Source organism: Mus caroli, unplaced genomic scaffold (assembly GCF_978045245.1).
Source record: "Mus caroli unplaced genomic scaffold, Mus_caroli_1 scaffold_2, whole genome shotgun sequence".
NCBI lineage: Eukaryota > Metazoa > Chordata > Mammalia > Rodentia > Muridae > Mus > Mus caroli.
In genome coordinates, this window is record NW_028227257.1 from 63,809,975 (window position 1) to 63,836,210 (window position 26,236).

The following is a 26,236-nucleotide window of genomic DNA, read 5'->3' on the forward strand; positions in this document are numbered from 1 at the left end:
TATGATAGTTACTGACAGCATTTCAAAATGTTGCCTTTTAACAAAAGCTTTCTATTAAGAATTAGTTTTTAATTTGGATTTTATATTCAAAGAGTATATTAACATATGGGGGAGATGAAATTTCTTAGTGTGTGAAGAGAGTTTTATTCTATAAAAGATGGATTACTTTTAGATAACTTCACCATGCTATTATGCTTTTAATGTTTTTCCTTAGAAAGGATTTCTAGGCTTTTGACCCAACTGTTCTTTCTCCTAAATGACACATCCACTGGAAAATCTTGTACACATGTAGACTTCATACCTACCATGTTAATACCTATAGTTTCTCTATTTTGTTCAGGTTAATCCGTTCTGAACTCATTATAATAAGTAAGGCATCATGTTAAATATGTTATACTTTATAAATTATCTGATGACATAAGAAGTGATCAGAGGAAAGGATGCTGAGAACTTTGGTGGCCTTCTGCATATGAAGTTGCCCCAGTGACACAGCCTACCACACTGGATTCACATACTCGTGATTGCTTTCCAGGCGCCATATTGAAAGTTCAACATTTTTTTGAATGTTGAACTCTTTTTCTGTTCCCTTACTTTTTAAAACCATTTGATTCTAAACTAATTAACACAGTGGATACTTGACTCCATGTGGTTTGTGCCTCAATTTGTTTGAGGGTTATGTGTAATGTATGATATGAATGTATACACGTATATGTATCTACATGTAGAGGTACATATTGTAGAAGGCACTTGTGTGCATGTAGGCCCAAGGGTGATATCCTGTGTCCTCCTCTGTCACTCTTCACCTCCTTTACTGATGTAAGGTCTCTCACTGATCTCAAGAGTTGCCATGTTGGTACTCTAGCTATCTGGCTTGCTTAGGATTCTCTTTCACCAGCTCTCCAACACTGGGCTTAACATTTACAGATAGACTTACAGACAGACCATCCCACAGACCTGACTTCTAGGTAGGTTCCTGACATCTGGGCTCTATTCTTCATGTTAGGGAGTGAGTGCTTTACCCCCTGAGCAACCATCTCATCCTCTATTATAGTTAGAAAACATTTGAACAAACCAGAGGCTTCTTTTTATATATTTTTAAGATTGTTTCTTTATCAACATTTCACTTTACCAATTTTATAAATGAAAATATTATGTTCTTTCTTCTTTGGGATCCCTTGGTTCCAGTTTACCTAAAGTTGGTTATTTTGTAAGACATTTAAATTTGTACGGAAACAGTGTAGTTCTTATGATTTCAAATTTTAAAGAAGTGCTGGTTTTAAGTTTAGCCAGGGGGCTGGTGAGATGGCTCAGTGGGTAAGAGCACCCCACTGCTCTTCCAAAGGTCCAAAGTTCAAATCCCAGCAGCCACGTGGTGGCTCACAACCATCCGTAACGAGATCTGACTCCCTCTTCTGGAGTGTCTGAAGACAGCTACAGTGTACTTACATGTAATAATAAATAAATCTAAAAAAAATTAAGTTTAGCCAGTAAATACTATTTTTTAAGTTTTTACATGGAAGGTGTAAGACTCTTTGAATGTTTTTGTGCTAGGCACTATTTCTTTACTCCTTCTATCTCCATTTTTGTACCTGAACAGCATTGTTACTGAAAAACATTGATTTTTATTATAAATTGGAAGGAACCCATTTTGTGGCTGCTTCAGTAATTTTTTTTTTCTGCCTGGTCAGCAAGTTCTCCACAGTTATTAGCTGAGTCTTTACTCATTAACACCCTGAGCACAGTGATGCCAGAGTCTCTTCTGTGAGGGATGATATGGTGAACACTAACAAGTGTTTGGCTGCTGGGGGCTGACATGGAGTTTCTGAAGAAACTGACAGAAGCTTGGTGTTTATAACTGTGCTAAGCTGGTCTGTAGCTGCCTACAATAAAATTGGAAGGATGATTATTTCAAACCTTCAGTGAATGAACATTGAATATCAATGGGAAAAGTCAATTGACTTTTGCATATTGTAAAAAATTAAATAGAAAATAACATCTTTAAACACTCAAAGTGATAATTGGCTTAGCGTGTGTTTCTAAGCAATCCCTTTGGTCCTCTCCAAAGCTGTATTTTTCATGGGAAAGTGGGGTAAGATGAAAATATTGGTGGGACATGACTCTTCAAGAGAATTGTTGTCATTTGAGATGATTGTCTGCAAGTAAAATTTTACCAGCCTTTTAAAATATACTTTCCAGTTTTCTCATAGTCCTTATCTTTCTTCCTCTGTCCCTCACCGTCTTCCTTTGCTATTAATTAGCTTGCTCTGGAAGCATGTGTCACTGTCTTGCTTAATGTCATTCCTTGTTTCAGATTGTCCACAAGTTTTAAATGCCTTATGATTTAAAGTAGAAAGCATCTACTTATTTTTGTTTCCTTTTCAGGTAGCTGTGTAAGTGTACATTTTCCAAGTTTAATTTCATAAATTTGCTCAATTGAAGAAAATAGAGTGCATACTCTATGAATAAAGGGGTGTTTTCTCTTGTTTCACACTGGTACTTTGCATAGCTTAGCTCATGGTCTGTTTAATAGTTGATGGTAATAGCAATGTTTACTATGTACTTACTAAATTAGCAGATATTTTATGTTTTTAAAATTTTTTTTCATGTGATGAATTATTGTGTGAAATTATGTTAATGGTAAAACAAGCATACAATATTAAATTTTATTGTATTTTGATATACATGAGTTTTATGTTCTATTTAAATGTTACCAATAAAGCATTAGTATATATATATGCATATATATATGTATATATATATTTAGTTAGATTCATGCATTCAGCATTTGCCATAGGAATTAAAACATTTCTAATGGATCACACCCACCTAGTTCTCTCCTATCCTATACTTTGGGTTCATTTCTTGAGGTAGCCATTACTTAAACATTTATATTATTCCATTTTTCTTTTTAAATATGGAGATGTAGCTGGGCTTTAATCCCAGCACTTGGGAGGCAGAGGCAGGTGGATTTCTGAGTTCAAGGCCAGCCTGGTTTACAGAATGAGTTCCAGGACAGCCAGGGCTACACAGAGAAACCCTGTCTCGAAAAAAACAAGAATAAAAAATATGGAGATGTATTATAAATACTGGATGCTTTGAATGATGCCTTTCAGATTTTGGTTTAGGGGCCTCTAGGATAGTAGCCAACTATCACATGCTACCAAATTGAGCTTGCGTTTTAAACCCAACATTATGCTTTTGATATCAACTCATCTTTTTACAGGTATCAATTCTCTACTGCTGTTTAATAGTGTAGCAGGTGAATATGCTATCTTGATGGGAAATTTTAATTTTTTCCCATGCTGCAATCTTATGAATAATATTGCTATCGATGTTCATGTATATTTCTTTATATGCATGCATAAAGACTATTATGGGAAATTTCTGGGTTGTTGAGTTCCTGAGAGAAAATGTTGAATTATCTCCTAAGATGAGCTGAATGCTCAAGTTAGCATCTTACCTTTCAAGCAGTACTGCATGTGAATTCCCATTGCCCTTCTGCTCTCCAATCATGTTTTAATGACAACTCTCAGTTTGTGTTAGCTTAGGCATTTTTGCTTGTTTTCATTTCTATTCTGTTATTTGTTGTTTGATCACAGTGGGATCCTTAGAGAGTAACTCTACCACTGAGCCCAAGATTTATCAAAACATAATTTGTTGAGCTCCATTTTTTTTTTCTGCAGCCAGAGGGTCCACTTTATCAGAATTAAATCTCCTTTGCTCATTTGCTACTTGACATATTATCCAAAAGTTGCTAGATATAAGTTCAATATACACAAATTCAATTATGTAGAGCTTGAAGGAGTGCTTTTAAGAACCAGTACAGGACCTTCATTGAGTGCCTAACATCCACGTCTGATGGCTCACAGCTGCCTGTAACTCAAGTTCCAGAGGGATCTGATAGCTCTGGCTCTTGTGGGCACCTATACTTGTGTGTACACCCACCTATCCACCCATCTACCTACCCGCACACATAAATAATAATAAAATGTTTTTAAAAATAAGTTGCGGGCTGGTGAGATGGCTCAGTGGGTAAGAGCACCCGACTGCTCTTCCGAAGGTCCGAGGTTCAAATCCCAGCAACCACATGGTGGCTCACAACCATCCGTAACGAGATCTGGCGCCCTCTTCTGGAGTGTCGGAAGACAGCTGCAGTGTACTTACATAAAATAAAAATAAATAAATAAATAAATAAATAAATAAATAAATAAATAAATAAGTTGCAGTTTTACATACTACCAAGAGCATCAGACTGTACTATTTAAAAACTATTCTTTGAATTTGTAATCGCAAATAAAGGCAACAGAAGATGTAATGAAGTGATTAGGGATTTTTATTTATTTATTTGTACGGTGTATCTGACAGATGTGTGTGTGGAGGTCAAAGGAAAACTTTCCAGAGTTAATTCTCTCTTTCCACCAGGTAAGTCACAGGGATCCAAGTCAAGTCAGCAGGCTTTCTGGTAACACCTTTACCTTTTAAAAAGTCCTGCTGGCTCCACTCAGATATCTGTAAACATAAATATCAGCAGGTAAGAAGGTTTTCCCTGTTAGCTCTCAAGACCCATAGGTTAATATATCATTGCTTGTGTTGAGACAAAGCTTAATGAATATAATATTTTTTGAGAAAGGAAACTATAAATAATTTGAAAAATATCCATTAATGGTCATAACTTTCTCTGATAGAAAATGTGTTCAGTAAATACTGTTGGGGCAGTTTGTTATAGTAAAAATTTTAATATGTAATACCATGTACAAAAATAAACCTTGCAAATAAACTTAAAGGGAAGCATTTTACATTTTAGTAACCAAATAATTCACTTGGAATATGGAATAATATCTTAAAAAGTAAAAACAATAGAGGAGAAATTAGTAAGTTCAATAATGTTAAACTTAAGATATATAGTCAAGTCATATATCCTTAATGAAGAAAAATAAAAGAATATTGAAAATAACAGTGAAAAATTTGAAAAACAGAACAAAAACGAACAATATACTAAGGAAAGTGGTATATTACATAGCAGTTTAGGTGAACTGACTAGGTCCATTGGCATCATCTTTCATAACCCTCTGGTGAGAAAGCATGGAGACACTGACCTTAATTTTTAGGCTCTTCCAAAACATACCCTGAGCATATCAGACACATAGAGGTGTTAGCTAGGTCTGACAGCCATTACTCAGGACATGGAGGGAGAAGAGTGGGATGCTTTTGGTCAATGGGGAAAGTCTGCCAAAATTTGTGTTTCATTTCTTAAGTTCGACACCTGACTACTTGTTATACTTGCTATGGCTTTTGTCTGTCTAACACACTTCTAAAATATTTTCACATTTCATCTTTCACTTTATTTATTTTATACTAACTGGGATATGTTATGGTTGGTCTGGATTTTCTGCAGTTTCTAATTGGCAATCTATATGGATCAAAGTTAACAATTGTCCTTTGTGGGACAATGTACCAGCGGATAAAAGGAAGACATGTTCTAGTGTTTCCTTTGAAAAATCCCCAGGTCAATGAAGATTATAATTATAGTGTAAAACGAGGAGTGAACAACAAAATGAACAAAAGACTGGGTCTTAAAGATAATATGGCATCACCAGGTATCCAAGACAATGTGAGCTATATATTTAAAGATGGTGTTGTATAAAGTCCAAGAAATGAAGTATTGCAGTTTGAAATTTCATTTCTAAAGTTTGAAGATGCTGACTATATTTTGAAGATGTTGATGTCCCGCAACTTCAGTAGATTTAGTTATTATAATTCTGTCTGTTGTTACAGTGCAACACAATTTTCACAGTTTGTTTGCTGGACACTTTTGTTACCTATTGCTCTGTGTGTTTTACTTATGGAGATGAGGTTCAGTCTTAGTTTCCTCCAGAAATAGTAATTAGCTCCTCAGCGAATAGTGTTTTCAACTGTACACAAATAAATATGGATTAAGCAGTGCTATCGTGCTGTAAATCTTACTCATTGATTTTACGGTTCTGACATTTGGAAATAAAGTTGTTTTTATATTAGGAACATTGAACTCCTGGTTGAGAAAGATGGGAGAGATGGAGATTCATGCAGTGAGGGATTGAGTAGCTTAGTGTTGTGTTCAGTAAGACAAAATAAGACAGTGTGATCATTGCTTTAACAGAAACTTATTCTACTGGGAGAGTAAAGATGGCCAGATGGGTTTCAATGGCACTGTTAATAGAACTCTCAGGTTGGTGCTTACACTGGATTTGGATCTTGGCAAATGGGAAAATTTGATAAAGTCAGAAAGTTGAAGGAAAATTTCTCAGTGGACAGAACCCATCACGCATAGCAATGGCACCATGACTGGTGTTTGTTTGAAAGTTACAAGTTAGACTGCAGACAACACTTTTTGGGTGCTGGATTTAATCCTAATTACCAGGAAACTGTCTTTAAAGATATTAAACAACTCACAGGACAAAAACACAAGAACAATCAATCTTAAACCCAAAGAAATTATGTGTTGGACAGTAAGAATGAGGATCAGTTTCTAGACATTCAGGAACTGAATTTTGTTTTAGTGCCCCCCAAACACAGGACCCTCTTTCCAGAAGCATTCTTTCAACAAGAACCTCACTATCTCTCCTTTTACATGCATTTCCCCCTCAGATTTGAAAAAGTTACAACGTGAAATGGGAAGTGCCCTATTGTCTTTTTTGGTATGTGGTTGTAAAAATGGAATCATTAACAAGAAATAGTGTACAAATTGTTATAACAACACACATATATTCAAGAGACTTTTCCAATGCTACAACAAATTCCTTTGATTCAATCAAAACACTTAGGATTGTATAGATGTTGATGAATATTCTAGCATCCCCTCTTGTCTTTCTGATTTTCTACATGGTCCCTCCTATTCTAAAAGATCTGCAGGCATCCTAGCTAATGCCTTTTACTTTCTCAGCTTGGGTGTGGTATAATGTTCAGCATTTAGACTCTCAATCTCAGTAGAAGGCAGGTCAGCCGAGCTCTCCTAAGACAATGACATCTCTTGCCTCCACCACTCTGCTTTGAGATGTTGGTATTTTAATCTACATTAGGCAGCAAAGCTAGCATCTAAAGCAGTGGGCCACTTTATTGTGTCATTTCCTTACTTATTATTAGCTGTACTGTCTGCAATAGTAGGTGATAAATGAAAATCTAAGAATCCTTGTTTTAAAGGCAAGGAAAGAAGATCTCTCCTTTTCTCCATGGTCCCTCTCAAACCTGTATGCTGTTGCCTGGTCATGGAATTCAGCCATTCAAAAGAACACATCATCTTGCACTAGAATGTAGGATACATAGAGTGTGCACACTTGTGTAGCCATTACCTACAAATTGAAACATGTCCTCCTGGAAGAGGGAGGAGGCTTCATAAAATGCAAGAAGCTAATGAGAGGAGGCCCAGAAAACTCAGAAAACTTACAAAGTTCAGGGAAGCACAGAAAATGACAAGACTCACTTGGTTTTCTCTCTCAGCAGAAAGGTATAGAGAGGATCAGGGAACTCTTATGTGGACAAGGGTTGACGAATGGCCAGAACTGTAAGTAAACTCCTGGGATTTCCCTTGAACTCTGTTGGTATTGAATTCTTTTAATGAAATTTTATGTTGGTTTTGGAGGTCCTAACTACCCCTCATCAGGGCCTGAGACATCACTGAACAATTTTATATACTCCTTTCTCTAAAAGAAATGTGCAATTTAGACTTAATATAAATGCAGCATCTAATTAAATAAAATCACATGAACTTGCTGATATTCAACCATTTCTGACCTATAAAAACAGCAGCTTCAACTAATATTACCAGTGCTCTCTTCTCCTTTAACAAGTACACTTAATACTGTGTCTCAAATTTCATTTCCCTTATCCAACTTCAGTTGATTGAGGAGTTTGCAACACTCTTTCAGTGTTAATAAAGACGTCACAGTGGGTCTCTCTCTCTCTCTCTCTCTCTCTCTCTCTCTCTCTCTCTCTCTCTCTCTCTCTCTCTCTCTCTCTCCTTGTGTGTGAGTGATTTCTTCTTTTTTGGAACTTAAGAAAATAATGCATGGATTAAGTGAAGAAGTCTTGAGTAAATGTGTAGTGTTTGATACAAGCACAGACACCAACACCACAGTGTCATGGGAGTGCAAAGCATTCCCTGGGTGAGACTCAAAGGGATGTTAGGTCTTTTTCCTCTGGTCCTAATGCACATGTTCATAATGTGTATGGAAACCGTCTACTGTGGCTTCCTCCCCATCCCGAATGTTTGTAGCCTGAAGACTGCTCCTCTATAGAGACTGTTTCTATTGAGGTTAGCTAAAACTCCCTCTTTGTTCAGCTCTGAATAATAATGCTGGCTCTTTGGTTATCTGTATGTAATTATCCCACCTTCTTGTTCCGTTGTATGCAATAAGCCTGGCTCCCTGTTCAATTGTATATAATAAACTCACTGAGTACCAGGGCACTGAAGGTTTTCTCTCTGAGAACCCAGCTCAAGTCCTAGCCTTTTGTGCTCGTAGATCTCTGTGTACTTGTTCTTTGTTCATTCCTTTGTTTCCCTACTAAGGTTTCTGGGACCCAAATCATAAAAGAATACTGTCGGATAGTTTTGAAAACCATAAAAATAATGGATTTGCATAATTAAATAAAGCATCAGTTTGCCCTGATTGTAGGAATATGGAAACCATAAGACACTAAGTCATCTCATCAAGGATGTGTTTACATGTTGAGCCTTTAAACAATTAACTCAGGTAGGTGGAGAGATGAATCAGTGGTCCAGAACATTGACTGTTCTTTTTTTTTTTTTGATTTTTAATATTTTTATTACATATTTTCCTCAATTACATTTCCAATGCTATCCCAAAAGTCCCCCATAGCGACCCCACTTCCCTACCCACCCATTCCCATTCTTTTGGCCCTGGCATTCCCCTATATTGGGGCATATAAAGTTTGCAAGTCCAATGGGCCTCTCTTTCCATTGATGGCCGACTAGGCCATCTTTCGATACATATGCAGCTAGAGACAAGAGCTCCAGGGTTCTGGTTAGTACATCATGTTGTTCCAACAATAGGGTTGCAGATCCCTTTAGCTCCTTGGGTACTTTCTCTAGCTTCTCCATTGGGAGCCCTGTGATACATCCAATAGCTGACTGTGAACATCCACTCCTGTGTTTGCTAGGCCCCGGCATCGTCTCACAAGAGACAGCTATATTTGGGTCCTTTCAGCAAAATCTTGCTAGTGTATGCAATGGTGTCAGCGTTTAGAAGCTGATTATGGGACGGATCCCTGGATACGGCAGTCTCTAAATGGTCCATCCTTTCATCACAGCTACGAACTTTGTCTCTGTAACTCCTTCCCTGGGTGTTTTGTTCCCAATTCTAAGAAGGTGCACAGTGTCCACACTTTGGTCTTCATTCTTCCTGAGTTTCATGCGTTTATCAAATTGTATCTTATATCTTGGGTATCCTAAGTTTTGGGCTAATATCCACTTATCAATGAATACATATTGTGTGAGTTCTTTTGTGATTGTGTTACTTCACTCAGGATGCCCTCCAGGTCCATCCATTTGGCTAGGAATTTCGTAAATTCATTCTTTTTAATAGCTGAGTAGTACTCCATTGTGTAAATGTACCATAATTTCTGTATCCATTCCTCTGTTGAGGGACATCTGGGTTCTTTCCAGCTTCTGGCTATTATAAATAGGGCTGCTATGAACATAGTGGAGCATGTGTCCTTTTTACCGGTAGGGACATCTTCTGGATATATGCCCAGGAGAGGTATTGCTGGATCCTCCAGTAGTACTATGTCCAATTTTCTGAGGATCCTCCAGACTGATTTCCAGAGTGGTTGTACAACCTTGCAATCCCACCAACAATGGAGGAGTGTTCCTCTTTCTCCACATCCTCGCCAGCATCTGCTGTCACCTGAATTTTTGATCTTAGCCATTCTGACTGGTGTGAGGTGGAATCTCAGGGTTGTTTTGATTTGCATTTCCCTGATGATTAAGGATGTTGAACATTTTTTCAGGTGCTTCTCTGCCATTCGGTATTCCTCAGGTGAGAATTCTTTGTTCAGTTCTGAGCCCCATTTTTTAATGGGGTTATTTGACTTTCTGGAGTCCACCTTCTTGAGTTCTTTATATATATTGGATATTAGTCCCTTATCTGATTTAGGATAGGTGAAGATCCTTTCCCAATCTGTTGGTGGTTTTTTTGTCTTATTGATGGTGTCTTTAGCCTTGCAGAAGCTTTGTAGTTTCATGAGGTCCCACTTGTCAATTCTCGATCTTACAGCACAAGCCATTACTGTTCGATTCAGGAATTTTTCCCCTGTGCCCATATCTTCAAGGCTTTTCCCTACTTTCTCCTCTATAAGTTTCAGTGTCTCTGGTTTTATGTGAAGTTCCTTGATCCACTTAGACTTGACCTTAGTACAAGGAGATAGGAATGGATCGATTCGCATTCTTCTATATGTTAACAACCAGTTGTGCCAGCACCATTTGTTGAAAATGCTGTCTTTCTTCCACTGGATGTTTTTAGCTCCCTTGTCGAAGATCAAGTGACCATAGGTGTGTGGGTTCATTTCTGGGTCTTCAATTCTATTCCATTGGTCTATTTGTCTGTCACTATACCAGTACCATGCAGTTTTTATCACAATTGCTCTGTAGTAGAGCTTTAGGTCCGGCATGGTGATTCCACCAGAGGTTCTTTTATCCTTGAGAAGAGTTTTTGCTATCCTAGGTTTTTTGTTATTCCAGATGAATTTGCAGATTGCACTTTCTAATTCGTTGAAGAATTGATTTGGAATTTTGATGGGGATTGCATTGAATCTGTAGATTGCTTTTGGCAAGATAGCCATTTTTACAATGTTGATCCTGCCAATCCATGAGCATGGGAGATCTTTCCATCTTCTGAGATCTTCTATAATTTCTTTCTTCAGAGACTTGAAGTTTTTTTTTTTATTATTATTATTTTTATTACATATTTTCCTCAATTACATTTCCAATACTATCAAAAAGTCCCCCATAGCACCCCCCACTTCCCTACCCACCCATTCCCATTCTTTTGGCCCTGGCATTCCCCTATATTGGGGCATATAAAGTTTGCAAGTCCAATGGGCCTCTCTTTCCATTGATGGCCGACTAGGCCATCTTTCGATACATATGCAGCTAGAGACAAGAGCTCCAGGGTTCTGGTTAGTACATCATGTTGTTCCAACAATAGGGTTGCAGATCCCTTTAGCTCCTTGGGTACTTTCTCTAGCTTCTCCATTGGGAGCCCTGTGATACATCCAATAGCTGACTGTGAACATCCACTCCTGTGTTTGCTAGGCCCCGGCATCGTCTCACAAGAGACAGCTATATTTGGGTCCTTTCAGCAAGATCTTACTAGTGTATGCAATGGTGTCAGCGTTTAGAAGCTGATTATGGGACGGATCCCTGGATACAGCAGTCTCTAAATGGTCCATCCTTTCATCACAGCTACGAACTTTGTCTCTGTAACTCCTTCCCTGGGTGTTTTGTTCCCAATTCTAAGAAGGTGCACAATGTCCACACTTTGGTCTTCATTCTTCTTGAGTTTCATGCGTTTATCAAATTGTATCTTATATCGTGGGTATCCTAAGTTTTGGGCTAATATCCACTTATCAATGAATACATATTGTGTGAGATCTTTTGTGATTGTGTTACTTCACTCAAGATGATGCCCTCCAGGTCCATCCATTTGGCTAGGAATTTCATAAATTCATTCTTTTTAATAGCTGAGTAGTACTCCATTGTGTAAATGTACCATAATTTCTGTATCCATTCCTCTGTTGAGGGACATCTGGGTTCTTTCCAGCTTCTGGCTATTATAAATAGGGCTGCTATGAACATAGTGGAGCATGTGTCCTTTTTACCGGTTGGGACATCTTCTGGATATATGCCCAGGAGAGGTATTGCTGGATCCTCCGGTAGTACTATGTCCAATTTTCTGAGGAACCGCCAGACTGATTTCCAGAGTGGTTGTACAAGCTTGCAATCCCACCAACAATGGAGGAGTGTTCCACTTTCTCCACATCCTCGCCAGCATCTGCTGTCACCTGAATTTTTGATCTTAGCCATTCTGACTGGTGTGAGGTGGAATCTCAGGGTTGTTTTGATTTGCATTTCCCTGATGATTAAGGATGTTGAACATTTTTTCAGGTGCTTCTCTGCCATTCGGTATTCCTCAGGTGAGAATTCTTTGTTCAGTTCTGAGCCCCATTTTTTAATGGGGTTATTTGACTTTCTGGAGTCCACCTTCTTGAGTTCTTTATATATATTGGATATTAGTCCCTTATCTGATTTAGGATAGGTGAAGATCCTTTCCCAATCTGTTGGTGGTTTTTTTGTCTTATTGATGGTGTCTTTAGCCTTGCAGAAGCTTTGTAGTTTCATGAGGTCCCACTTGTCAATTCTCGATCTTACAGCACAAGCCATTACTGTTCGATTCAGGAATTTTTCCCCTGTGCCCATATCTTCAAGGCTTTTCCCCACTTTCTCCTCTATAAGTTTCAGTGTCTCTGGTTTTATGTGAAGTTCCTTGATCCACTTAGACTTGACCTTAGTACAAGGAGATAGGAATGGATCGATTCGCATTCTTCTATATGTTAACAACCAGTTGTGCCAGCACCATTTGTTGAAAATGCTGTCTTTCTTCCACTGGATGTTTTTAGCTCCCTTGTCGAAGATCAAGTGACCATAGGTGTGTGGGTTCATTTCTGGGTCTTCAATTCTATTCCATTGGTCTATTTGTCTGTCACTATACCAGTACCATGCAGTTTTTATCACAATTGCTCTGTAGTAGAGCTTTAGGTCCGGCATGGTGATTCCACCAGAGGTTCTTTTATCCTTGAGAAGAGTTTTTGCTATCCTAGGTTTTTTGTTATTCCAGATGAATTTGCAGATTGCACTTTCTAATTCGTTGAAGAATTGATTTGGAATTTTGATGGGGATTGCATTGAATCTGTAGATTGCTTTTGCCAAGATAGCCATTTTTACAATGTTGATCCTGCCAATCCATGAGCATGGGAGATCTTTCCATCTTCTGAGATCTTCTATAATTTCTTTCTTCAGAGACTTGAAGTTTTTATTATACAGACCTTTCACTTCCTTAGTTAGAGTCACGCCAAGATATTTTATATTATTTGTGACTATTGAGAAGGGTGTTGTTTCCCTAATTTCTTTCTCAGCCTGTTTATTCTTTGTGTAGAGAAAGGCCATTGATTTGTTTGAGTTAATTTTATATCCAGCTACTTCACCGAAGCTGTTTATCAGGCTTAGGAGTTCTCTGGTGGAATTTTTAGGGTCACTTATATATACTATCATATCATCTGCAAAAAGTGATATTTTGACTTCATCTTTTCCAATTTGTATCCCTTTGATCTCCTTTTGTTGTCGAATTGCTCTGGCTAGGACTTCAAGTACAATGTTGAATAGGTATGGAGAAAGTGGACAGCCTTGTCTAGTCCCTGATTTTAGAGGGATTGCTTCAAGCTTCTCACCATTTACTTTGATGTTGGCTACTGGTTTGCTGTAGATTGCTTTTATCATGTTTAGGTATGGGCCTTGAATTCCTGATCTTTCCAAGACTTTTATCATGAATGGGTGTTGGATCTTGTCAAATGCTTTTTCCGCATCTAAAGAGATGACCATGTGGTTTTTGTCTTTGAGTTTGTTTATATACTGGATTACGTTGATGGATTTCCGTATATTGAACCATCCCTGCATCCCTGGGATGAAACCTACTTGGTCAGGATGGATGATTGTTTTGATGTGTTCTTGGATTCGGTTAGCAAGAACTTTATTGAGGATTTTTGCATCAATATTCATAAGGGATATTGGTCTGAAGTTTTCTATCTTTGTTGGGTCTTTTTGTGGTTTAGGTATCAGAGTAATTGTGGCTTCATAGAATGAGTTGGGTAGAGTACCTTCTGTTTCTATTTTGTGGAATAGTTTGTGAAGAACTGGGATTAGATCTTCTTTGAAGGTCTGATAGAACTCTGCACTAAACCCATCTGGTCCTGGGCTTTTTTTAGTTGGGAGACTATTAATGACTGCTTCTATTTCTTTGGGGGATATAGGGCTGTTTAGATCATTAACCTGATCTTGATTCAACTTTGGTACCTGGTATCTGTCTAGGAACTTCTCCATTTCATCCAGGTTCTCCAGTTTTGTTGAGTATAGCCTTTGGTAGAAGGATCTGATGGTGTTTTGGATGTCTTCAGGATCTGTTGTTATGTCTCCTTTTTCATTTCTGATTTTGTTAATTAGGATGCTTTCCCTGTGCCCTCTAGTGAGTCTGGCTAAGGGTTTATCTATCTTGTTGATTTTCTCAAAGAACCAGCTCCTTGATTGGTTGATTCTTTGAATAGTTTTTCTTGTTTCCACTTGGTTGATTTCACCCCTGAGTTTGATTATTTCCTGCCTTCTACTCCTCTTGGGTGAATTTGCTTCCTTTTGTTCTAGTGCTTTTAGGTGTGTTGTCAAGCTGCTAATGTGTGCTCTCTCTAGTTTCCTTTTGGAGGCAATCAGAGCTATGAGTTTTCCTCTTAGAAATGCTTTCATTGCGTCCCATAAGTTTGGGTATGTTGTGGCTTCATTTTCATTGAACTCTAAAAAGTCCTTAATTTCTTTCTTTATTTCTTCCTTGACCAAGGTATCATTGAGAAGAGTGTTGTTCAGTTTCCACGTGAAGGTTGGCTTTCTATTATTTATTTTGTTATTGAAGATCAGCCTTAGTCCATGGTGATCTGATAGGATGCATGGGACAATTTCAATATTTTTGTATCTGTTGAGGCCTGTTTTGTGACCAATTATGTGGTCAATTTTGGAGAAGGTACCATGAGGTGCTGAGAAGAAGGTATATCCTTTTGTTTTAGGATAGAATGTTCTGTAGATATCTGCCAGATCCATTTGATTCATAATTTCTCTTAGTTTCTCTGTGTCCCTGTTTAGTTTCTGTTTCCGTGATCTGTCCATTGGTGAAAGTGGTGTGTTGAAGTCTCCCACTATTATTGTATGAGGTGCAATGTGTGCTTTGAGATTTACTAAAGTTTCTTTAATGAATGTGGCTGCCTTTGTATTTGGAGCATAGATATTCAGGATTGATAGTTCCTCTTGGAGGATTTTACCTTTGATGAGTATGAAGTGTCCCTCCCTGTCTTTTTTGATGACTTTGGGTTGGAAGTCAATCTTATCAGATATTAGAATGGCTACTCCAGCTTGTTTCTTCATGCCATTTGCTTGGAAAATTGTTTTCCAGCCTTTCATTCTGAGGTAGTGTCTATCCTTTTCTCTGAGATGAGTTTCCTGTAAGCAGCAAAATGTTGGGTCTTGTTTGTGTAGCCAGTTTGTTAGTCTATGTCTTTTTATCGGGGAGTTGAGTCCATTGATATTAAGAGATATTAAGGAAAAGTAATTGTTGTTTCCTGTTATTTTTGTTGTTAAAGTTGGCATTTTGTTCTTGTGGCTGTCTTCTTTTAGGTTTGTTGAGGGATTACCTTCTTGTTGTTTCTAGGGCGTGGTTCCTGTCCTTGTATTGGTTTTTTTCTGTTATTATCCTTTGAAGGGCTGGATTCGTGGAGAGATAATGTGTGAATTTGGTTTTGTCGTGGAATACTTTGGTTTCTCCATCTATGTTAATTGAGAGTTTGGCTGGGTATAGTAGCCTGGGCTGGAATTTGTGTTCTTTTAGTGTCTGTATAACATCCGTCCAGGATCTTCTGGCTTTCATAGTCTCTGGTGAGAAATCTGGTGTAATTCTGATAGGCTTGCCTTTATATGTTACTTGGCCTTTTTCTCTTACTGCTTTTAGTATTCTATCTTTATTTAGAGCATTTGTTGTTCTGATTATTATGTGTCGGGAGGTATTTCTTTTCTGGTCCAGTCTATTTGGAGTTCTGTAGGCTTCTTGTATGTTCATGGGCATCTCTTTCTTTAGATTTGGGAAGTTTTCTTCTATAATTTTGTTGAAGATGTTTGCTGGTCCTTTGAGTTGAAAATCTTCATTCTCATCCACTCCTATTATCCGTAGGTTTGGTCTTCTCATTGTGTCCTGTATTTCTTGGATGTTTTGAGTTAGGATCTTTTTGCATTTTACATTTTCCTTGATTGTTGTGCCGATGTTGTCTATGGAATCTTCTGCACCTGAGATTCTCTCTTCCATCTCTTGTATTCTGTTGCTGATGCTCGTATCTATGGCTCCAGATTTCTTTCCTAGGGTTTCTATCTCCAGTGTTGCCTCATTTTGGGTTTTCTTTATTGTGTCTACTTCCCTTTTTAGGTCTAGTATGGTTTTGTTCATTTCCATCATCTGTTTGGATGTGTTTTCCTGTTTTTCTGTAAGGACTTCTACCTGTTTGATTATGTTATCCTGTTTTTCTTTAAGGATTTGTAACTCTTTAGCAGTGTTCTCCTGCAATTCTTTAAGGGATTTTTGTGCTTCCTCTTTAGTGTCTTCTGCCTGTTTAGCAGTGTTCTCCTGTATTTCTTTAAGTGTGTTATTAAAGTCCTTCTTGAAGTCCTCTACCATCATCAGGAGATATGCTTTTAGATCCCTGTCTAGCTTTTCTGGTGTGTTGGGGTGCCCTGGACTGAGCGAAGTGGGGGTGCTGGGTTCTGATGATGGTGAGTGGTCTTGGTTTCTGTTAGTAAGATTATTACGTTTACCTTTCGCCATCTGGTAATCTCTGGGGTTAGTTGTTAACGTTGTCACTGTTTAAAGATTGGAGCAGAAGCTGTGTTCCACTCACCAGCAGTCTCAAAATCCTGTGGCGGGGGTCGTGGGTAGCTGGCGGTACCCTGGTGCTGGTCCAGCCGGAAGAGGCCTGTGGTCCTACTCAGGCCGGTTTTCTGCTTCCCTAACTAATGCAGTCTCTGGTCCCGCGCGCAATTGGATTGGAGCAGAAGCTGTGCTCCACTCACCAGAAGTCTTAAGATCCTGTGGTGGGTGTTGTGGGTAGCTGGCGAGTGTCAGCCGACCCTGCGCCCCAGCTGCCCCGGTGCTTTTCTGACCGGAAGAGGCTTGTGGCCCTATGTAGGCCGGATTTCTCTCTCCCCAACCAGAGCAGTCTCAGGTCCCGCGTGATTGGACTGGAGCAGAAGCTGTGTTCCACTCACCAGCAGTCCCAAAAACCTGCGGCGGGGGTCGTGGGTAGCTGGCAGGTGTCAGGCAACCCTGTGCTCCAGCTACCCCGGCGCTGATCCGGCCGGATGAGGCCTGTGGCCCTACTCAGGCCGGTTTCTGCTTCCCTAACTAATGCAGTCTCAGGTCCCACGCGCAATTGGATTGGAGCAGAAGCTGTGTTCCACTCTCCAGAAGTCTTAAGATCCTGTGGCGGGTGTTGTGGGTAGCTGGCGAGTGTCAGCCGACCCTGCGCCACATTGACTGTTCTTGTAGAAGACTTCGGTTGGATTCCCAGCACCCACAGTCTCTCTGTATAACTGCGTGTAACTCAGTTCCAGGGGATCTGATGCTCTTCTCTAGTTTCTGTGAGAATTTGTACAGACGTGATACACATACATATACTCAGAAACACATACACAGAACATAAAATAAAATCTTTAAAAATAATCAAAGCCAGTTTATGAGGACTAAAGTATTTGTTCTGCTTCATCTTGCCTCTATTTTTGTGTTTATGCTATTTGAAAGTACATTCCTGGGTACTTGCTTTTATAAGCACAACTTTACCCTTCAACTGCCAAAACACAGGAGATAGGAAGAACTGTAAAGCCAACTGATTCTTCAAATTAAATTATCTTTTATTCAGCCTGGTATATAAGCCAGGCTCAGTGATGGACCCAGATAATCCACTAATGGGAACATGTAGAGGACCAGACTCAACAGGCCAAAAAGGATAGATCTATGTACTTAACAAAAAAAAATCTATTTGTAAAATGGACTCAATTTCTAAAACTGTTGGGCTATTAAGTTTTCTTATTCTTTAGAAATTTATAAAATAAATCACTTAATTCTAATAATCTCTGTTTGGGAAAGCCAATGGTGGTTTTGGAAGCTTCAAAACCTTAATTTCTAGACCAACCAGGGAAAAGGTAACAAGTGGATGGATTTGAACCAAGAAACTTGAGAGCATAGTAAAAGTGCTAGAATATTTTCATACAGTGCTTCCTAAAGCCTGAGTCATGGTCATGACAATCATCAGAAATTTGGTTGGAAGAACTCAAAGCATACGTAAAAAGCCAGAGTTTCTTGTGGCTCTTTCTTTCCAAAAGAAACTTACAGGGTCAAAGAAAACTAGGAAATTTAAGTTTCACTTGAACAAGAATACTCAACATTATTTTATACTTCATGAAAACATGAAATTACATTTATTAACAATGAGTGTCTTCTAAACCTCACTGGTCAACGTTTTCTCCCCGGTGAAGGGCATTTGACCTGGAACACCCATGGTCTATGTTACAGCAGCAGTTATCAGACTCTCCCCTCCTCCCCCTCTATTTTCTTACTAAGCACAGAGTTAGTATTCTTGTTGGCTGCAGACCCTGCCTGAGTTCGGAACTACTAACATCTGTCAGGATCAACTGTGCATAGTTGAACTAAGAAAACTTTACTTGACAACTTTAATAGCTGTGAAAAGCCACTGGAGAGAAGCAGGGCGAAGCACACAAGAGGCTAAAACTGAGCAAAGATCCAGAGTAGGAGTTTCCCAAATTTTCTCTTAAGACTCCAACCAGAGTGTAAATGAGCCACATTTCTATATCCATTTCTCTGTGGAGGGACATCTGGGTTCTTTCCAGCTCCTGGCTATTATAAATAAGGCTGCTATGAACATAGTGGAGCATGTGTCCTTATTACATGTTGGAGCATCTTCTGGGTATATGCCCAGGAGAGGTATTGCAGGATCTTCGGGTAGTACTATGTCCAATTTTTCGAGGAACCGCCAGACTGATTTCCAGAGTGGTTGTACAAGCTTGCAATCCCACCAACAATGGAGGAGTGTTCCTCTTTCTCCACATTCTCACCAGCATCTGCTGTCATCTGAGTTTTTGATTTTAGCTATTCTGACTGGTGTGAGGTGGAATCTCAGGGTTGTTTTGATTTGCATTTCTCTGATGAGTAAGAATGTTGAGCATTTCTTTAGGTGCTTCTTGGCTATTCAATATTCCTCATTTGAAAAGTCTTTGTTTAGCTCTGTACCCCATTTTTAATTTTGTTCTCTGGAGTCTAACTTCTTGAGTTCTTTATATATATATATATATATATATATATATATATATATATATATATATATATTTGATATTAGCTCTCTATTGGATGTAGGGTTGGTAAAGATCTTTTCCTAATCTGTTGGTTGCCGTTTTGTCCTATTGACAGTGTCCTTTGCCTTACAGAAGCTTTGCAATTTTATGAGGTCCCATTTGTCAACTCCCTATCTTAGAGCATAAAGCATTGGTGTTCTGTTCAGGAAATTTCCCCCTGTGCCTATGTGTTCGAGACTCTTCCCTACTTTCTCTTCTATTAGTTTCTGGAGCTAGAAAATATCATCCCGAGTGAGGCAACCCAGTCATGAAAGAACACACATGGTATGCCCTCACTGATAAGTGGATATTTGCCCAAAAGCTTGGAATACCCAAGATATAATTCCCAGACCACATGAAGCTCAAGGAGAAGGACGACCATGGTATGGATGTTTCAGTACTTCTTAGAAGGGGAACAAATACTCACAGGAGAAAATATGGAGACAAAGTGTGGAGTAGAGACTGAAAGAAAGGCCATCCAGAGACTGTGCTACCTGGGGATCCATCCCATATACAGACACCAAGCCCAGATAGTATTGTGGATGCCAAGAAGTGCTTGCTGAAAAGAGCCTGATACAGCTGTCTTCTGAGAGGCTCTGCCAGAGCCTGAGAAATACAGAGGAGAATGATCGCAGCCAACCATTGGACTGAGCATGGGATGTCCAATGGAGGAATTAAAGAAAGGACTGAAGGAGCTGAAGGGGTTTGCAACCCATAGGAAGAACAACAATATCAACCAACCAGACCCCTCCCCCCCTGCCCCCCCCCCTTGATCTCCCAGAGATTCCAGGGACTAAACCACCAACCAAAGAGTATACTTGGAGCAATCCATGGCTCCAGCTGCATATGTAGCAGAGGATGGCCTTGTCAGTCATTAATGGGAGAAGAGGCCCTTGGTCCTGTGAAGGCTCCATGTCCCAGTGTAGAGTAATGCCAGGGTGGGGAGATGGGATTGGGTGGGTGGGTGGGGGAACACCATCATAGAAAATGTAATAGGGAGTTTCCTGGGGGAGGGGAGGACTGGGAAAGGGGATAACATTTGAAATGTAAATAAAGAAAATATCCATTTAAAAAGAAAAAAAAAGACTCCAACCATCTTCCTTATTTTAGACCCGATTCTGTACTTCTTTTTTCTTGTCCATGTTTCCCTACTCTAATGCATTGAAAGCATTCCTATATGGTATGGGTCGGGCCTGTGAACTGGGTGGGGTCCCTTGAGAACTCAATCTGAGGCAGCTGGAGGGGCAGAATATGTTTCTGGAAGAAGACTTTCTCTTTAAAAGTGTAGCAGAGAGAATGGAGAAAATCTGATTTTGATGGGCACTGTTTGCCGGGTCACCTGGTCCGCAGCACTGCTTTGGACTCACCTCTGCCCGGGAGCCTACCAAAAAGCCTAGGAAGGAATGCTAGAGGTGTGTAGACCCATTTCCTGGAGCAGCTCCACTCAGTAGATCTCTCCCACCACCCAAGTCATACTCATAACAGGTACAACTGGAGAAAAAAAAAACACTGATGTTGGGTATACTTGAATCACTTGCAAATCAGCAATATGGAAAATGTGATTAAACTTCCGGTAAATACCAGAAGCAAAGGCACCTGATTCATATTGCCTTCTGATACACCTTGATTATTTCTCCCAAAGACATTGGGAGATATTTGTCATTTTTCCCTGTGATACTGTCTTCTGGTGTCTTTACATATTATAAAGCGGTAACATTTTGAAAATGCACATCCCCCAAAAGGCGATTGTATACTGTAGTCGAGAAAGTGCCAGTCAAAAAATGCAGGGGGTGGTTAAGAAATCCAACGACTTGGTTATGAAAATAATTGTATCTCTTCAGTATCTTTTTATACTATAGCCAAAATCATCCCAAGGAGAGGAAGAACATACAAATAGGAAACAAAAAGGGTGAGGAAGGGAAAAACAACATAGAAAGTGGAGACAGAGATTCTCACTTTTCGCTCATCGGATTTGCAAGGGACAATAGGCGAGATTCATTAGGCCATTTGTTTCTGTCATCTGCCATGATTCAAAATGAAATACTAAATGTTTCATGGACTCAGAAAAAGAGTAGAATTTGTCTTTGTGTAGGCTGTGCAAAGACGCTGTGGCTTACAGCCCCGTACAAGGGGCCTGACGGATGAAAGGGGGGGGGAGGGTGGTGCCGTCTGAATGATGATGGGCTAATATCATCACCCTCTTGTCAGCTGTAATAGGCTTTCCCTCAAAGAAATAATTCATAAAACCGCTACATTATATTCTATCCCTGACAGGCCCTATCTATCCTCCAACCCAGCAGGCTCACAACTAATAAGAAAATATGTGGTTCAGGAACCTTGAAAAATTAAACAGGTAGTTTATGAACAATTTGTTTCATGGCGATGTTTATTATGTTTATTAAATATTGAGCCTTTAATGTTTTCCCAGTGCAGATGATATCATAAAAATGCTGACTTAAGCCTCGGATGTATTCTTAGAAAATGACATTTTACAGCACTGGTAGTACATAGTAAATAACTAAATTATAGTAGCTTCTCCCTGTGTATAGAGACAGTATGTAGAAACTGTAATTTATAATGTATCTTTATGGATGTGTGTATGCGGGATGTATCCATGCGTGCCCCACTCAAGCTCCCCTGATATTCTGAGGTTTAAAACTAAGCCGGGGAGTAGCATTCTGTTAGTGCCTATTTTGATGAAAGTCAGCTTGAAATTTGTTTTTATTGCTTGTGGTAAAGGAGACACCTCGAGTTTAGTTTCTGGCATCTAAAGTACACAGACTCAGGACACTAATAATAAACATAATTGCAAGTGTTTTTTTTTGCGTCATTGTTATATGAATTTTTGGGGGGTCTCTCTGGAGACTGATACATGTGAGAAAATGAAGGTAAAATAGCTCCTTGTAATGTGTGTTCTTTACTTGAAAAGTATCAAATTAGACGCAGAAACTCTCCTGTGGAAAGCTGGAGGGCAGCTAGCAACTACGTGGACCATGGTCCTCCTGTGTGCATACCTTGTGTATTACCAGCTGGGCTGTCATAATAGATTTAATCAGTGTGACAGTAAATGATCGTCTGCTGTAGACAAGCAAGTGGAAGATTATCAGCATCTTACAGGGTTAATGGCCCTTCCATAATAAACAATACCCACAGTATGAAAATAAGGCAATAATTCACGCCCGGATTTCAGAAAGCACATGCCCAAAGTGATTTACAAAGGAAGTTGGATCAAACCTGTGGTTAAATGCTCTAGCATTCCAGGGCACAGCTTTACTGAACTCAGAAGGACATCTTAATTTACTGTGTATACCCACAGAGAAACACATGTGTAGGCATTGGTAATGAATACACTCTCACAGGGCTTTACTGAGGGTGGAGGTACATATAATAAGAAAATTCCAGTGACTTGTAAACTATCAACATGAAGAAGGTAAAGTCAGTGTCTTCTTGAAATACAGCTGTCAGAACACCAGCTTCCAACATAGGGGAGTTAGAGACCACTGATAGACCTTTGTTGTCTAATACCTTTATCCAAAATGAGCCAAGAGAGACAAACTGGCCCTGAGCTTTGAGGAGGATGCTGGTAGCTAGCATCCACATGAAGTGCGAATTTTATAAATTGTGAGGCTGGGTCAGAGGTAAACAAAAGCTGACCTTACACACATGAAACAGGAGAGCTCTGACTTTGTAGAACAGAAATAATTGTGACTTCTATTGTGGATAGTAAGCCAGTTAATAACGAAATGGGATGCATATCTAAAAAAAAAATAGAGAAAGATACTGCATTATTGGAATGGCTGAGTTTAAAGAATGAGACTGGCTTTTGTATTTATACTCCTCAGCTTCTGAGTTGTTTCCAAGCCACCTGCTATTATGGAAGAACACTGCAGGAAGAACACTGCAGACGCTGTGGACAGAAGAGGTTGAGGGATTACATTATGTAGCCTCTGGATAACAACAGCAAGCCTAAGGAGCAGACCTCTGATCAGGACCTGATTTAGGGGTTGGGAATCAACTGTATTTCTTCTCCCCCAGTAGGCAATGGGATGAATGTAAATTAAGTGTGTTTTTACTTATTTTACTTGTGTGTGTGTGTGTGTGTGTGTACATGTGTTTATATACCTGTGTGTGGAGGCCAGAGGACAACTTCAGTGTAATTCCTCAGGGGTTTCCTACATTTTGAATAGGACAAGGTCTCACATAGGCTGGCTAGATAACCTATAGTATTCAGGGATGCTCTTATCTCTCTGCCTGCCCTGTCCTCATCTTCTCAGCACTGGGATTTCAGCCAAGTGTTACCATGCCCTGCTTCTTAACTCTGGTGCTAGGACTTGCAAGGCACACTGTTGACTGACTGAGCCATTTCCCCAGTCCTTAAGTACATTTTAAATGCACACAAATAAGGGCTAAAAAACTGCCTTCGTGGATAAGAGTGCTTGGTGCATTTGTAGAGGACTCCCGTTCAGGTCTCATAGGTCAGCTCACAAGCACCTATAACTCTAGCTCTAGGGGTCTGAACTAGCCCTGTCAAAATCCTGTGAGACAAAGCTTCTTCAAAGATGCCATTGAGTTCAATTTGTGTTGGCCATCTACTGCTGGGCATGAGGTCTGCTCTTACATGTAGTTTGTATGCCCAGGGAGATTCCATTGGAGAGAACTGATTGTCTGTTTGCAAGTGGTTTCAATTGGATGTAGCTTTGGATTTAGGGATGGGGGCTTTTGTCCATCTCCCCTGTCACAGCTGATATTCCAGATAGATCCCGTGCATGCTGCCACAGTCTCTGTGAGTCCCTGTGCGTCAATCCTGCTGTGTTTCATGGGCTGTCTTTCCTTGGCATCCTTTTTCCCCTTTGGCTCTTACCATACTTTCATTTTCTCTTCTGCAAGATTCCCTGAGTCCTGCTGGAGGGATTTGATGGAGACATCCCATTTAGGCCTGAGTGTTTCAAGGTCTCTGAGGCTTCTTTTAAGTTTAATTTTAAATAATGAAAACTATAGCTCTCTATCCCAAATACATTCTCCAGATAGTCTTCTAACAAAGATGAAACATACTCATTTAAGCCTGGAATCATTTAGAGTCCTTTGTCCTGGCATAGGCTTGCTGAGGTGCTCCAACACTGTGGATGCTGCATCTCAGTGAAAGGCGAGGGTTAGCTCTTGTGAGCACTGGGGTCAGGGGAAATCCTTCCCACATTTTTATGTTGTAGTTTGAAGATATTTATGAAACCAAGAAGACCAGGTAGACAGATAGACCATCTCTCTCTCTCTCTCTCTCTCTCTCTCTCTCTCTCTCTCTCTCTCTCTCTCTCTCTCTCTCTCTCTCAGAGACAGATAAAATGGACAGCAGCTGGTAAAAAGAAAAAACATCACTCCTGGTCATTAAAGAATCATGTACACTGCAAACGGCATTAGGGCATTAGGTTCTGTTTGGCTTCAGGTCACATGTTGTGCCACCAATTTCAGACATTCCTCTCTTTAAAAGGAGGCAGTTGGTGGCAATTAATTACCCCTGCATAGCATGTACAGCTGCAGCCTATGTATGGAAACAGAAGAGAAATTAGATTTAATTGGCCTTAGCACAATCAAGAGTGTGGCATTTATTTAATTATGACTTGTTGGGAAGGAGACCTTGATTAGTGTGCTTTTACATTTTTAATATTAATAATATAATTAATAACACATACGGAGCATAAAGATGAAATAAGCTTCTTACATATTACGTCAAGGAACTGCCTGTTATTTTCATAGCTACGTGAAGTGTTCTTTTAACAATCAAAAAAAATCCCAGTTATTTACCAAATTCTCTATTGCCCCGTGTGTCTATCACACTGTTTCAGTTTCTCTCCATCCAGCCGAGGCTCGAGCCATCCATTCTCAGCAGAGCTTCTGTTATTTGGTGAACTGATTCATTGAACCTCAATTTATTTTCTACTTTGGTTTACTTGGGAACTTCGAAATGAGCAAATCTGTTGTTAAGTGCCCTCTATCTTTTACTTGGTAACAACTGGAATGGAATTCTGGAGTTCACCCTAAAGGTACACAATAAACAAACAAACTGTATGTGGGGACTTTTCACTGACATAATTCTCGGTGCACTAATGTTTACAGTAATGTTTGTCAAGACTGTATCTTGCATCCTTGCATCGATTAGTGCTTATATACATGCTGATCAATTCATTGTGTTTGCCTTGTTTGTCTGTCTCCAATGAGTCCCTGGAGTCTTTCCTTTTCCCTTTCTCACTCATAGCTTTTAAGGCTGAGCATTTATTCCAATTTAAGTTGGATTACAGTCTGCACTTAGGTAGGGTCTCGCTGTTGAGAAGGTCCCCCACATGCTACTGGACTAAACAAAATGAATACTCCTGACTGCTGCATAGTATCTTAACAAATCTGTCTTATCTTCCCCATGGACCAGATGACCTTTCTGAATAGTTTCCTGTAAAAGCAGTGAGATTAGACATGTTTTTACCCCCGAAGCAGTTACTTTAAACAGAGGAAGAGCAGTGTGCCAGGGCCTTTAGGTTTTGGAGTAGATCTGAATTCTAGATAGTGAGTAGCAAGTGAGGCATGTCTTGTGTCTTGCTTTGTGGTGGCTGTCACCTTGGCTAGCTGTACTATCTAAGAACACTGTTCTAATCCCCTTCACCTCTGAAAAATGAGAATTAAAATGTTAGCCCCCTGAGGCCATTGGAGAGGAAGGATTGGGCAGTTAGCAAGAAGCAAAGAGAGGCAGCCATAAATTACAGAAGTCAAGGCTTGGGGGGGGGGTGTTTTATAGACTCTTCATCTACCTCCTCCTGGACCTCTTCCTCCTCCTCCTCCTCCTTCTTCTCTTCTTCCTTTACTTGTTTTTGTTTGTTTGTTTTGTTTCTTGCTTTTTTTAAAGTAATTCTGGGTTTTTGTTCGTCTTATGGAAAATAAACTCACTGAGTAAGTTGAAATATGTTCATCTTTACTCCATCAAATATTTCTTGTCTGTTCAAG